This window comes from Bufo bufo, chromosome 1, assembly GCF_905171765.1.
Source record: "Bufo bufo chromosome 1, aBufBuf1.1, whole genome shotgun sequence".
Lineage (NCBI taxonomy): Eukaryota > Metazoa > Chordata > Amphibia > Anura > Bufonidae > Bufo > Bufo bufo.
The window spans coordinates 157,809,025-157,824,570 of NC_053389.1; positions in this window are offsets into that span (position 1 = coordinate 157,809,025).

The window sequence follows — 15,546 nt, forward strand, 5'->3', positions numbered from 1 at the left end:
CGTTTAGCAGCACTTCTGCACCTCTCTTTATAATTTTTTTCAACCATTCACAATAAGTGATGGTCACTGCTTACTTCTTCCCCCTCCCTGCACAATGTCCTCTGCACAAGTCACAAAACATTCCTGGAAAACTCTCCCTTAGATGTCAATGAGTCCATTCCAGACTTTTGTGTCTATAGCCCATGTGGTTGCTGCTGTTAATAGCAGCTCAGGCAAGATGGCTACCCCCACAATCATATTCAGGAAATAGGATAAGAAAATGGAAATGAAAATAAAAACAGGTTAAAATAAAATGTAAGTATATATTGTATATATTTTAAAAAAATTGTAAGAATATTAACAGCACATCTAAATTATTATTATTATTATTATTATTATTATTATTATTATTATTATTATTTATCCACCATTCATAATAGGTTAAGGTCACAGCTTATATCTTCTACCTCCCTGCACAATGCTCTCTGCACAGGTCACAGAGGATTTCTAGAAAACACTCCCAGAGTAAGGTTATATTTCATATTCCATTCCATCTCATGTAATTTATTTATTTTTATAATCCTAAAATCTTGCTGTTTTCACACTGGCCACTAGGCCTAATGACACTCTTGACCATTTCTGTTCTGTAGAGATCACTTTTCAGCAGTCGACTCATTATTATCAGCTATATTCACAATTGTTGCATTGTCTGTAGCTACTTTATTGCTTTAATATATTTTGCACCTCTTTTTTTTTTTTTCACACTATTCACAATAATTGATGGTCACTGCTTAATTTTTCCCCCTCCCTGCACAATGTCCTCTGCACAAGTCACAGAGAATTCCCAGAAAACTCTCCCTTAAAGGGAGTCTGTCACCACATTTGAGCATATTAGACTGATCAAATAGCGTTATATGTGCCACCCAGAAGTAAAAAACGGTACCTTTATTGTATCTAATGGAGTTTTCTTTCAGCCAAAAACGAACTTTTAAGATTCTGTAAATGCGCCCTATCAAGTGCCCAGGGCGGTGTCTCAATCGTCCGAGCCCCAGGCAGCACCTCCTCAACGGCTCATAACCCCGCCCTCCGTGTGCCTCTGCCCGCCCGTTTACTCTCCTCCTCTCTCCTTTTCCACTGCGGCTGCGCGGTCAAATTCGTAGCGCAGTGGAAAAGGAGAGAGGAGGAGAGTAAAGGGGCGGGCAGAGGCACGTGGAGGGCGGGGTTATGAGCCGTTGAGGAGGTGCTGCCTGGGGCTCGGACGATTGAGACGCCGCCCTGGGCACTTGAGAGGGCGCATTTACAGAATCTTAAAAGTTCGTTTTTGGCTGAAAGAAAACTCCATTAGATACAACAAAGGTACCGTTTTTAAGTTCTGGGTGGCACATATAAGGCTATTTGATCAGTCTAATATGCTCAAATGTGGTGACAGACTCCCTTTAAATGTCAATGAGTCGCTTCCAGACTATTGTGTCTATAGCCCATGTGGTTGCTGCTGTTAATAATAGCTCTGGCAAGATGGCTAACCCCATATTCATGTACAGGAAATGGAATAAAAGAAAAGAAAAACAGGTTAAAAATATATGTGTCACAACCTGGGTTTAATTTGTAAATACATGTATAAAGGTGATCCGGTTTGCAGTAACCTTGGCTCTGTCAGAAATCAGAGGGTTACATTTATTTTCCACACCAAATCCCTGATATGAGGAAATGCATTCATTCCCTTTTCAGAGACAAAGACATTAGTACATATTGCTGACACAGTACTGCACACGGTAGAGAGCAATACTAATCAACTCTATCCTGGGGGAAGACTTTGAGTGGGAGGCAGGCATAGATAGGCTTGCAGCTAAAAGGGAAACTGCCAAAAAACAAGCTTGAGGCGATAATATATTACTATTCAATATTTCAAAATGCTAAACAAGGCCCCATAAAAAAGCAATACAAAATACATAAAGTGGAGCAGCCATTTTGTCCAGACTCTTACACAAATTTAGGAGAATTATATAGAGCACTCACATGGGATCCCTCCGCTACTCTAACAGTTATGCCCTATTAAGTTAGGATGTAATTTGTTCTAACCGAAATACCCCATTAAGGCTACATTCACACGACTGTATGTGTTTTGTGGTCCGCAAAACACGGATATTGGCGGAATGCACATGGCCGGCCCTAAGATAGAAATGCCTATTCTTACTATTGCGGACAAGAATAGGACATTTTCTATCTTTTTTGCGGAGCTGTGGAACGTAACTACGGATGCGTACAGCACACGGTGTGCTTTCCGCATATTTTGCAGCCCCATTGAAATTAATGGGTCGGCATGCGTTCTGCAAAATTGCGGAACAGATTCGGACCCAGAACTACGGTCGTGTGAATACACCCTTAAGGAGTTTTCTAAATATTTTATACTGATGTCCTATCCTCAAGATAGGTCAAGATAGGAATTAGTGGGCTTCCAACTCCTGCTACCCCTGACAATCAGTTTTTTGAAGAGGCTTACCAAGTACAGCACCATCTATTGTATATCGGTTGTCCTTGGTATCGCAGATCATCCGCATTCACTTGGATGGAACTAAACTGCAATTAGGCCACGTGACCAATGAAAGTGATGTCACTGGCCTAGGAAGAGGCCGCTCAAACAGCTGATCGGTGGAGGTGCTGGGAGTTGGACCCTTATCGATCACATACTGATGACCTATAAGGAAGATGGGTCATCAGTATAAAACATTTTAAAAAGCTCTTCCATTGTCGTTCACACTAACGTTTACACTTTGATGCAGTTTTTGCATGCATTCCCTCCCCCAAGAGGTTAAAGAAAAAAAAAATGAAAAAAAATATATCACTCCTGCTGTTAGCTTAAAAATAATGAAAAAGAAGAGCGTAAACAAAAAAGAAAAAACTACAACTGCAAAGTGTGAACCTAGCTCTGTATACCAGGAGATCTACAGTGGGAGACGGTTGCAGTAAATGGGCCGATAAACCTTATTAACATGTGCACAGCACATTCCAAAGATTCAGATTCTTCTTGACCAATAACCTGAAATAATCACAGAAGACAGACAGCCATGGGCCAAGTGAGCCACTTACATCTTCCCATCTTGTCAGTGCCAAAATAATCAAACTGTCCTCTGGCGCTCGAGCCTGCTGTTTGTTCTCTGCCTACTTGTTTGTTTTCCAGTAATAGTGCCATCATTTTATGAAATGCAGAAACCTTGCGTACAGGTACCAGACAGAAGCGTTTTGGGGGGAGGGGGAGCTATCGTCAAAGAAAAAAATATATATATTGTAATCGCTGAAAACAGAGGTTTACATGATAGAACTGGAAATTGTACATTTTACAATTTCTCTTTCTATTCTGTAGAAGTGGCCAGGGGAGAAAAATGAGTATGAAGGACAGTGCAGAATCTACATTTCTCATGTTTTATGTGGCAACTGTAAAAATGTGAGGATCTCATTCCCCATATAATAACAATTTTGGAGCATCTATGCTATGGTTCAACTATAGTGTGCCTTTCCTATATTATTCCTAGTAGAAGTGTATGAATAAATTGCTTGCAGTTTTAAATGAAAGTCCATCAGGGTTTTAGTACTTAGGGGCATATCCCTGCACAGTCTGACACTATCCAATAAGCACTGCCAGTGTCACAGTGCAGGGACACACCGCCAACTGGTAACACTCTGATGTATCTTCATTGGAGTTCATCATATTGGAAAGGGCCAGCACCCTGCCAGGACCCATTGACTAGAATCTTGCATCATTTTTTGTCTGGCCAAATCCTGCCACTATTGCCAGAAACAGGCTGGATCCCCACCAGGTCTGGTTATAGTTAGCCAACCAGATGATTTTAACGCTAATGAGAAAGTATCTTTTAAACTCAAGGTGGTGGCTCACCTTGAGCAAGTATCTTTTGTTGACTGATTTGCACCTTTCATCCGGATGAAAAAAGCTACATTTTCTGGCAGATTTTTCTGCCACATATGAAGGCACCCTAACTTTTACCTCTACATTTTATGATCTCACCTAAATTCTAAAGATACAACACAACGCAAATGAGACACGGCTATGATGTGGTCGAGTACCGCGTGGCCGTACGGGCCACAGCTGCCTCTTATTAAACTAATGAGACCACACTGTTCAGTCGTTCTGCATTGTTAATGGATGCACAACACCAATAGGCAAGGGCTACACGGCAATACTGGTCGCGCGACACCTATCGCGTCCAGGATCGCTGAGCAGCATTGATCCCATAGAAATTAATTGGATCGCCGCGGCAGTCACAATAAATCCAGCCGTCTTGGATTTCTTGCGACTGCCGCGGCGATCGCATTAATTTCTATAGGATCACCGCTACTCGCGATCCTGGCCGCGACAAATGTCGCCGTGTAGCCCTTGCCTTATCCCCACGTGGCTATTAACAACTAAACAGTATGGTCTTTATTAATTAACAAAAGACAGCTGCGGCCTGTACGGCCAAGCGGTTCTTGACCACAGCCCCGTTGCAACTCCGACACAACCATGTCCTTGTACCTTTAGGGCCATGACTGACGCCAAGCTTGTTTCCATCTACAACCAGTAGAACTGTAAATGCAGCGTTAGATCACTGGCCTCTAGATCAGTACAGGATAAATAATGTGTTTACAAGGTTATTCAACTTTTAAAAAAAGATTAGATCTGTAGATAAGCGGTGGACATATCCTTCAAATCCACAAGATCTTAAAGTGTAACTGCCATTCTTTTTTTAATTTGTGTAATGTATAGGGGCAGTGATACTGACAATTTTTGTAATAGACTTTAATTACTGAAATCGTACATTTCAATTAGAAAAATAGCTCCAAAATGTCCCATTTTGAGCCTCTGTCTTCTGTTTACATAACTGTGGAGACTTGCTAACACTGACCGTGTTATGTAAACAGAAGACAGAGGAGCGTTGCTAAGGTTCAAAATGGGCCAATATAGAGCTATTTTTCTACTTTTTTCTACTAGAAATGTACAATTGCAGTAATTAAAGTATATTACAACAATAGTCTGTATCACTGCCGCTACCCAGAAGTGTTCATTATCGGCTGCCGAGCCTCTGCATTTGTGCTGCTAATGCTACCCCCTTAGTGTCAGTATATAATGCTGCCCCCCTTAGTGCTAGTATATAATACTTGACCCCCCAGTGCCAGTATATAATGCTGCCCCCCGGTGCTAGTATATAATGGTGCCCCTCCTAGTGCCAGTATATAATGCTCCCCCCTTAGTGCCATTATATAATGCTCTCCCCTCCCCTTAGAGCCAGTATGTAATGCTCTTCCCCTTAGTGCCATTATATATTGTTCTCCCTTCCCCTTAGTGCCTGTATATAATGTTCCCCCCAGTGCCTTTCTCATATGGAAAAACCACAGTATAACACACAACCATCTAAGTATATGAGATTAGACAAATCTCATGTACACTTAGCTTTTTCTTACATGCAGAAATTGACCCGCCATGCAGAATTTGAAATCTGCAGCATGTCAGTTCTTTGTGTGGTTCTTTTGTGCAGATTTTACTTTTCAATGCAGGGGTGACATCTGCGGAAAATCCGCATCAAATCTGCAGAAAAAACTGCAAGCAATAAATGTGATATTGAGTGCAGATTTGGTATGGAAACACACAGAAATCTGTACGGAAGTTAGTGCGGAATTTCTGCAAGGCAGCTCGCACCTGTATGCAAGAAGCCTAAAAGGGCTTTTACACATGATACTCTCTCCATTAAAGGGACTCAGGCTTTTAATATTAGTGACCTATCCTCAGAATAGGTCATCAATATCAGACACCCGGCACCCCCACCAATCAGCTGTATGAAGGGAAGGTTCGCGCAGTGTGCACGTACCATGTCTATTGTCCGACAACCAGCACCCCCGCCGATCTGACATTAATGATCTATCCTGAGGATAGGTCATCCATATTAAAAGCCCGGAGAACCCCTTTAATCTTTATATATCACTCTCCTCTATCCATTATCCTATTCACAAAATAGAAAAAGTAGTGTATAAGCAGGGTAGAAGACATGCACTGAACATAGACCTGGCCCATCCAGATGCTACTGCCAGACATCTGGGACTTGTGATTGAGTCGGAATAAAATACCCTAGGGCACTTTATTAACAAAGCGGTGAAATCTTCCATGGAGTGTGATAAACGACGTTGTGTAGTATAATAGCCGCATGGCCATTCATGACGAACCATCAGAAGTGAGCACTGGTTTAATAGTCTGTGAAAATATTGATCAATAGATCAATAAGTCAAAGGCTCTTCCTACACTTGTCACATGGATTCTGGATGCAACTTGGGTCTTGTATGAAATCAGCAGAGCAGGGATGAGATTGACTCTTCCCAATAACTAAATTCATCTTCACCAGCAGGCTTTATTTTCCTATGTGCTGGAAAACAGTTAAGTAGAAGACAATATCCTAGTAAAAAAAAAAAGGAGCCGTACATTGTGTATTTGCAGATAAATCCTTATGTGCTCATCACAGCAGTAGCTGGGGTTCTGGAAGCAATCAATACAACATCTCATAAAAAAATAACTGTTTCCCTACGGGAAGAAGGAATCCAGCCTAATTAATTTGCACATAATTTGTTATTCTCAGGAAGTCATTGGGGTTGTCCTAAATATGTCATGAGGCACAGAAGTTTTTATTGAAATGAAAAATTTCCCCCCGACCATCCAGCTTCCCAGTCATTAAATGTTCTAAGGAGCTCCAAATTACAAACAGGTTACATGCTCAATGAACTGGAATGGTTTCAATCAAGTGGTCGGTATTAATTGCACTATGCATCAGATTTTATAGCAGGACTCATAATAGTCATTAGGGCTATAAAGCCTGATTTATGTGTTCATAAAATAAGATGACTTAATCTAAACTCATTTGAAGATGTCCCTCTATACACACTTCTGGGAGAGATGGTCCTCTAATAATCTCCTGGAGAACATCCATTGTACAAAATGCTAAAAATGCCATTGGAGGATTATAAATGGCGAATGGGACATGGAAATTCGACCTAACTGGAGACAAAAGTCATGGCCATCTTTGTTACAACTGATGCAATAAAAAAATAATGGCCCAGTAAATCCTAGGCATAATTGACTGCAACGCTTCATGAAGGTATATTCTAGTACAGGCACCCGTGGGAGGGTGCTTGGAACCCAACATTCATGCAAATTTATAGCATATTCTAATTGCAGGACAATAATGCACATGGAAATAATGAAAATGCCCAAGTGCAAATCAGCCTTAAGACCTCAGCCCACTATTTCCCAGCCAAGGTTCTGCAGCGATCAGGCCATGATCACCACCCCATCCATTATGCAGTCCGCAAATCGTAGGTCCACTAAGTATGGATGTGGTCCATGTGCATACCACAATTTTCGAGGGGCTGACTGTAAAAAAGCATATCTTTTCCACAAAACAAGAATAGGACAGGTTCTATCATTTGCGGCCTGGCCACATGGATGAGGACAGCACACGGACGGCATCTGTGTGCTGTCGTTTTTTGTTTTTTTTTGCGGACCCATAGAAATGAATGGGTCCATGTGGGATCCTCAAAAAAAGGGGATCAGACATGGACCAAAAATACAATCATGTGCATGAGTCCTTATGGGAAAGCTTAGTGCTGCATAGTTCCAGTAAGTGGTGCTTCTAATACCCAGAATGCTGTATACATCCCCTGAATAGTGATACAGAGTGGTGCAATGAACATCATGCTGGTCTATCACATGTGGTAATGTGAACAGTGCTGGAAGGTGGGTTGTCCCACTTCAGGTACCTCAGATGGGTGAGACAGATAAAATCCAGAGAGTGGCAGTAGTCTCAGCAAAGCATAGTTTGCTGAGACATTTTTGTATACATTTTCTGGGCTGTATTTTACTTGGACTGGCGGCTAGGCTTGGTAGGGGGAGTTGCCAGTCCACACCCTTCCAGTACGGGTTTTCCTTTCTACTTGAGGTGACCGCAGGTGAGGCCTGCTTTAATCAGGCTGACATAAAGCGCCTCAGAGTAGGTCAGTCCGTGGAGAGATACAGAGACCCAGAGCAGAGGCTCTGTGCTTGGTCTCAGCTCGCCAGGCTGAGAGACCCTGGGGCACTGTGACAGCCCGAAGTTTGGGGAACGCCATGACGCCGAGATTCAAGGGTCACAAGGCTGAAGTCGGGAGGACTGTTGGGCCACACTTCCCCATACAGGTATGGGACTGATTACAGCCGGAGAGGCTGGGGAACTACGGGCTGAGAAAAAGCCGCATATGGGTTCTGTGTGTGAACAGGGTTCTGTAGCTGAGTCAGGGCCACGTTAACAGGTGTAGTGAGAGCCCAGCTCGCAGGTATTTTTATTTATTTTTTATGTATGTGGGAACCTCACCACCCCAGTGATTATTAACTGGACTGTTCCGTGTATGAAAAATGTCCCAATAAATTCAATGTTTGGCCACGAAAGCTGCGGTGGACGACGATTCTTGTGAGAATGACCCCCCAAGTACAGCGATCCCTTACAAGCAGTATTCAGAAATTAAGATGTAAAATGCACAGAAGACTTTATCTTCCTCCGACAGCAGGGCAGAGAGGCTGCACAACTATAAAGTCAGGGTCAGACATTGTGGACTTTAAGTAATTTAATAGGGGTACACAGACACTGAACAGAATTGAAGAGGAAATAAATAACAACAAATTCAATGCCTCCATTATACCCATTTGTCATTCGTTGGTATTTTACTTTCCAAGGGCCAGTGTTCTTCCTAATGTTCTCCAGCCAATGGCTGATAACTCTGGGGTACTTAAGGCACCTTGCCCCAGGGAAGGGTGCCTAAGCAATAGCTTTATTTAGCTTGCTAGTTACTGTGAACGTGTGCAGTTCTGTTTGTCTGCTTGTGTACCGATCTCTGCCTGATTCTTGACTCTTATTCTCCACTGCCTGACCTGACCTCTGCCTGAATACAGTATTAACTCTTTGCTGCCTGCCTTGACTTTCAGAATGCTTTATGGATTCACATGTACTCTGCCTGTCCTGACCTCTGTTTCTGACTAGAGCTTTGTCTGATCCTTCGATTCCCCACAGTGGTGTCTATGACCTTTCTGAGTCAACTGTAAACCACACAGAGACTACTCCAAGAGAAAACTGCCTGGTGGCTACCCTGCAGCAAAGCCCAGATCTCCGTACAGGGATTAAAGGGTGAATATGAGGGGACTGCCAGGATAACGTCCTTAGGATTAGCCGAAAGTCAAACCTGTTGGTTGACACAGTGGTTCCACACCCACTGTCATAACACATTGTTTTAAAACATGAGTTCAAAAGAGTTGAGAATTAATAAGCTTACACAGGCTAATTGAATATATTTACTAAGTGTGAGTAGTAAAAAGTAAATAATCCTCACTGGCCTACAATCATCACAGCGCATGGGTGACACCCCAGGTTGTTACAAGAAAGAAATAGTGTTTCAACATCCTACCTGTATGGAGTTCCTGAATGGAGTGCCCATTAACTGTCTGTGTGCAGCCAAGTTTATAACCTTTCAGCCCTTGTTCCCAAAGATGTCCAGTGTGCAGCACACGTGACTCTGAGATAAGCACTCAGGAATTTCTCTTTGCTGTCTGCCCTGACTTTCAGAATGAAAGATAGGAACAATAATAATGAACAAAATACATTACAAAATTACAGCTACCTTCTTAATTGGCTATTTCCAAAGATGTTGATGCAAAATTGAAAAACCCTTGAAACTTTTCCATATGTGACAAAGCAATGGTAACCCTATTAACCCTAAAATGAAGGGTAGGACGACAGCTTATTTTGCGACTGTCGCATTGCAGTCACAGCATGTTGCATGTCGCATTGTGACACCCTTGAAATATATTACATGAAATGTTGCGCAACAACTATGTAGCCGTACCCAAATTGGCAGGAATTCAATGACATACAGTTTTTTTTTCCAGGGGTTCCCCAATGCTAAAACGTTTGGGAATCACTGCTATATACGATGCTTGCCTAATAGGTTGTCATTGGATAGGGGGGTTTCATTAAAAAAATAGATATTTCAGAAGTTAGATTACATTAGCAGGAGATTGCTGAGAAGTCCACATGTTCCGGCATTTTATTGCTAACAAGCGTTTGCATGGAGGCTCATTAACAAAAATTCTGCCAGTGTAAAGGTGCTGCCGGTTACCACAAAACGCTCATTCATCAGGTAATTGGATAGTTTATGCAAGCATATAAATCATCTTTGCTGGCAGCAGATTGTACTTTCTAAACTGCCTCTGCTGCCAGCAAACAATGATTCTGTATGGGGATGAGCGATGGCATTAGCGATCACTCCTCCCTATACTGTGGAGGGCATGTTATAGCAGTGGTCTCATTCACTGACAAGCAGGCAATTTTTGGGAAGGAATGCTTTCCTTTTTCCAGTGTTCAAAGACAGTTTACAAAAATAAAAGCTGAGATCTGATGGAAACTGGCAGCACAGCCAGTTTTTCTGTTAGCTTCGATGAATGAGGTTCAATGGATAAGACAGAGAACAATGATTTAGGCATTACAGGAATGATCTGTCAACTAATACATCATTGAGGATGCTCGGTTATACAGATGTATCACCTATTTACAGGATAGGAGACAAGTATCTGATGGATGGAGGTCTGTCAATTTATTCTTTATGGGACTGCTGGAGATAGCTGGGCACTGCACTACGCCAATGAATGGATTGAAGGCGCTAGTGCATGACTTATTTCTATCACTCAGGGCACCCTGTATCCTCTTTCTTGTGATCGGAATGGGGGGGGGGGGGTCCCAGCAGTTAGACCTCCATCAGTCAGATAATAATCACCTAACCTACAGATAGGTGATACAACCCCTTTAAATGTTTAAAAAAAAAAAAATTGCCAAACTAGAAACACCCAGAATGTTGCCGCAAACCAACCCCAACATGTGTTTTGCGTTGCTTTCTCAAGTGGTAAACTCTATCCCCTGAGGAAGCAACACAAAACATGTGTTGGGGTTGGTTTGAGGCCCAATTCTGGGTCTGTATTATCCTACATGTATGGTCTTGTACAATAATTTGGATATATGTCCTGTTTTATTTGACTGCATTTTGATCTTATCACTGTGTATCTGTGACCACTTTTGGTGCCTCATCTGTGGTGTAAATGTCAATACTTTGTAATTGTATTTAAATCCTGAAGTTACAATAAAGTATTTCATTTTTACAGTAATGGATGCAGTGTGCATCCTATATTGGTGTTGCTCTATGTATAAAGTACATATAACCAAAACAAATGTACAGACCATCACTGTAAGTAAAAGGCAGGTTCTTTCATACCGTATTCAGCAGTTATGTAGAATTGTGTGAAATTCACTCACCTATAGTCAAATTAAATAATGTTATTGTATATACTATTGTTACAAAGGTTGAATAAAGCAATAATGAAGTGAAGTGAAGCAGAAGACAAACGGGCAGACGAGCAAGAGCAGGAAGGGTGAGAATACAGAGCTCTCAGTAGTAGTGATGAGCGGCAGGGGAAATATTCGATTTCACGATATATCGCGAATATATGGGCAAATATTAGTCAAGTACACGCGAATTTAAGAATTCGCTATGTTCGTTCACTATTTTTTTACATTGCGATAATCGATCACTGTAAGTAATTTGACATTACAGCAGTGTATTTGATTACATTTCACATGCATGTCAGCACAATCGCTTTATATGCAGATAGAGTGTTTTAAAATATTTGCGATTGTGAAAATCGCAACTTATGGTGCGAATCTTTTTTCACAATACATACAACTTCACATTTTATCAGGTCTGAGTAGATATTACTGATTGGTGCACTAAGTATTGTTGTAACATCACAGCACTATGTCTGTAGAATGTACATATGGACAGCATAGAAATATCTCTCATTCAGATTGCACATCCATTTTCCTGCCGCACACTATATACCACACACAAACACACACACACACACACAAACACAGTCTATGGATTAGAGTTTGTGTCCTGTTGGTCAGGACTCAGGAGAAGCTTTCTTTGTCTTACCGCCAATATTTGATGGTTCATTTAAAGTTACTCAGGGTGCACCACGGGGAGGCGAACCAGCTGTACACCCCATACCGTACCGTCACTTCACTAGACAGGTACATCTCTGCTCAGCTGGCCAATATCCGATTGCTCAGACCCCACACACATACAATCGCAATACAATCTGATCTTATAACGGTAACATTAAATCTAATATTTCCCCTTCAAAGACTAAATACTTTTTGATGTTTTGTTGAGGACATTATTTTCAATACTTGTATTAAACAAAATTGGGATTATATGCTTGCATCTTTATCCTGCAGAGCATGTTGGAGCGGGGCTATGACCGGACCTGGGTCCACGCTAACAAGCAGGCCATTGTAAGGGAGATCCGTTCCGAGCTCAAGAGGAAGTTTAAGGGCAATCACCCTAGGATGACCATATTAAAAAAAATGGTCGTATTTGAAGAGGAGGAATTCAGAGCGGATCAGAGAGATCCATGACAGAATCATCATTCTGTATTCCAGTAAAAGGCCCCGTACATCATTACATTAGATACATCCCCCACTTAACTCCTTAAAGCCCAATGACGTGCATGTACGTCAGATCTGGACGTGATTTAAAGCCCAGTGACGTAAATGTACTGCATGGTGATCGGGCGGGTGCAGGAGATGCGCCCCCCCGATTGGGGGCAGGGGTCTGGCAGTCACTGATAGCCGGACCCCTGCTGTATGCGCCGCCAACGGTGAAATCACTGATGTCGGCACATTAATCCCTACATGCACGTGTTAATCAGACATGTGCGGGGTGTCCATCGGGTCCCTTCCTTAGGCATCGTGGCTGCCTTCCGGGAGGGCCTGTAAGATCCAGCCCCATGTATTACACTGGTAATACACTTACAGCCAATGCATTACAATACAGAAGTATTGTAATGCATTGTAAAGGGGATCAGACCCCCAAAAGTTGAAGTCCCAGAGTGGGACAAAAAATAAACTGAAAAAAATATATATTTTTAAAGTAAAAAAAACACATGCCACGGCACAGCCTAAAGAAAATGTGCGTTTATTAAACCAAAAGCAACATTTCAGTCCACACAATGGGACCTTTCTCAAGCAGTGACAAAAGTGAATGGTGCCAAGTACAAATACAAACTCAGGCGATTATTTAATGAAAACTATTATATATTAATAATTTAATTACAATTAATGTGTTTTATTAGTATTTTGTATATTAAAATAAAAATACTGTTTAAAAAAAATGCATATACAAGTATCCATATGCATATACAAGTATCCATATAATATACAAGTATCCATAGTGTGAAGAGATTAATAACTTCAATTAACGTATGTGAATTCATATTATCTGCTTAATTAATCAAAATTACGTATAAAGAAATATGTCAAAAAGCTATTTTGTCATTAAAATATCAGGTGTACCGATTAAAAACATAATGGAGGGGGCCAAGAACTAACCAGCATGGATCCAGCATGTTGGCGCATTGCTTCCGCATTACATAAAGAAACATGTGATGCAATAATATGATCGCATCGACGGAGGAACACACACAAGCCACAAATGCATCCTGTCTATGTGGTCACATGATAGCAACCATAAAAATTATAAGAATAACTCCCAAAATGGTGACATGGCTTCAAGAATATTATATATACCACAGTTTATATTGTAAAGCGAAAAGCTTTGATTCTATAAAAATCGCATGTGCACATCATCATTACATAGTTGTCAAAAAGTATTATCAAATAAAAATGTAAATGGAGATATATACATGTGGCAATAACGCTCCATTCCCAAAACCGGATTACCACATGGGTAATATAGTCGAGTCGAAGGACTACACATAGCTCCGCCTAACTCAGCAGAAACAGAACAGACAGCAGCAGCAGGGAAATCATAACGCTGTAGGACAAGGCCAACACATAACTCATAAAGATCAGGACAGATAGCAGCAACAGGTAAAGGTAACAGTGGAGTATAAGGCCCACACATAACTCAGTATGATCAGGACAGAAAGCAGCAGCCGCATCATTTTGTACATGGTAATGGTCGAGTCTAAGGACTACACATAGCTTGGCCTAACTCAGCAGGAACAGACAGCAGCAGGTTCTTTGTTTGCAGCAGGAATGTATTCCCAGGAATGGGCCCCCACAAGACCAGGGCAACACCAAAAATAAACTTCGACACCTCTGACAGTAGCAGGTTCTATGTTTGCAGTAGGAATGTGTTCCCAGGAATGGGCCCCCACCAGACCAGGACAACACCAAAAATAAACAGACACATCTGACAGCAGCAAGTTCTTTGTTTTCAGCAGGAATGTGTTCCCAGAAATGGGCCCCCACCAGACCTGGGCAACACCAGAAATAAACGTAGACACCTTTTATAGCAGCAGGTTCGTCGTATAGAGCAGGAATGTGCTCCCATGCATACAAAATGCAATATTTTCCTTTTGACAAAATTGTTTATCGATTGTATATTAACTTTGCACAGCCCACGATAAATTAGTACGACATTAACTCCACACGCTGCCCGCAGCGGTCTGCTCTCAGTTTCCATATTGGGCACATCGAGTCTTGAGAAGAACACTGCAGTAACGCAGCCTGCCGCGTCATGTGCCGATTCCTCCAAGCCAGAGGGCAGCAGGACTGGCGTGGTTTAGCAGCGGCTTTCTCATCCTCCTCTTGTCTGTGACAAGGTATGGTTACCGCAGATCGCACGACCCATACATGATCAGCGCCACACACGCCGTGCTTCATGTACAGTAATCCGGTTCCATACAATGCAGATGTCTGGAGGGGGCGAATAATGCAGGGCTTCCAGGGAGATATGGGATAGATAGATTATAGCATAATGGACAACATGTACTGTATATATCTATCTACCCCATATCTCACTGGAAGCCCTGAAATTTTCTCCCCCTCCAGACATCTGCATTGTAGAGGACCGGATTACTGTGCATTTTTCTGGAACCTACAGGATCTGATTTTCTATGTTAAGTCCACAAAGATGAAGCACAGCTGCATTAGTTTTGTGGGCTAAGTTTACTCCAGAACACATGTTGCCTTGAAAACAGACAACAAACTCCACCCTGCAGGATGACAGTGTAGGTGCTCCCCAGTGCCTTCAGCTCCTTCCTCGTGAAGTCTGCCCTGGGCTGTGTGAGACTACCCCCCTTGTGTAGCCAAGCCTCGCAGCTAAAGGCTTATTCAGCAGCATGACCTGCGATCGATGAAGGCAGCCACCGAGAACCCCGCCAGCAGCCGGGGATCGTGACAGAGTCATCACAGAGGGGAGGGGAGGGGAACTGATCCCGGCAGCAGAGCCGGGGACACTTCCAAACCCGGGCCGAGGCAAGTTGGTTTCTCACTGGCTTCTGTGGGCAGAGGATGGCTGGGTGGTGCCGATGGATGGAGCACGGCGTGTGTGTGGCGCTGATCAGGTGTGGGTCGTGCGAGCGTCGGTAACCATGACTCTTCACAGACAAAAGGAGAATGAGAGAGCTGCTGCTAAGCCACGCCAGTC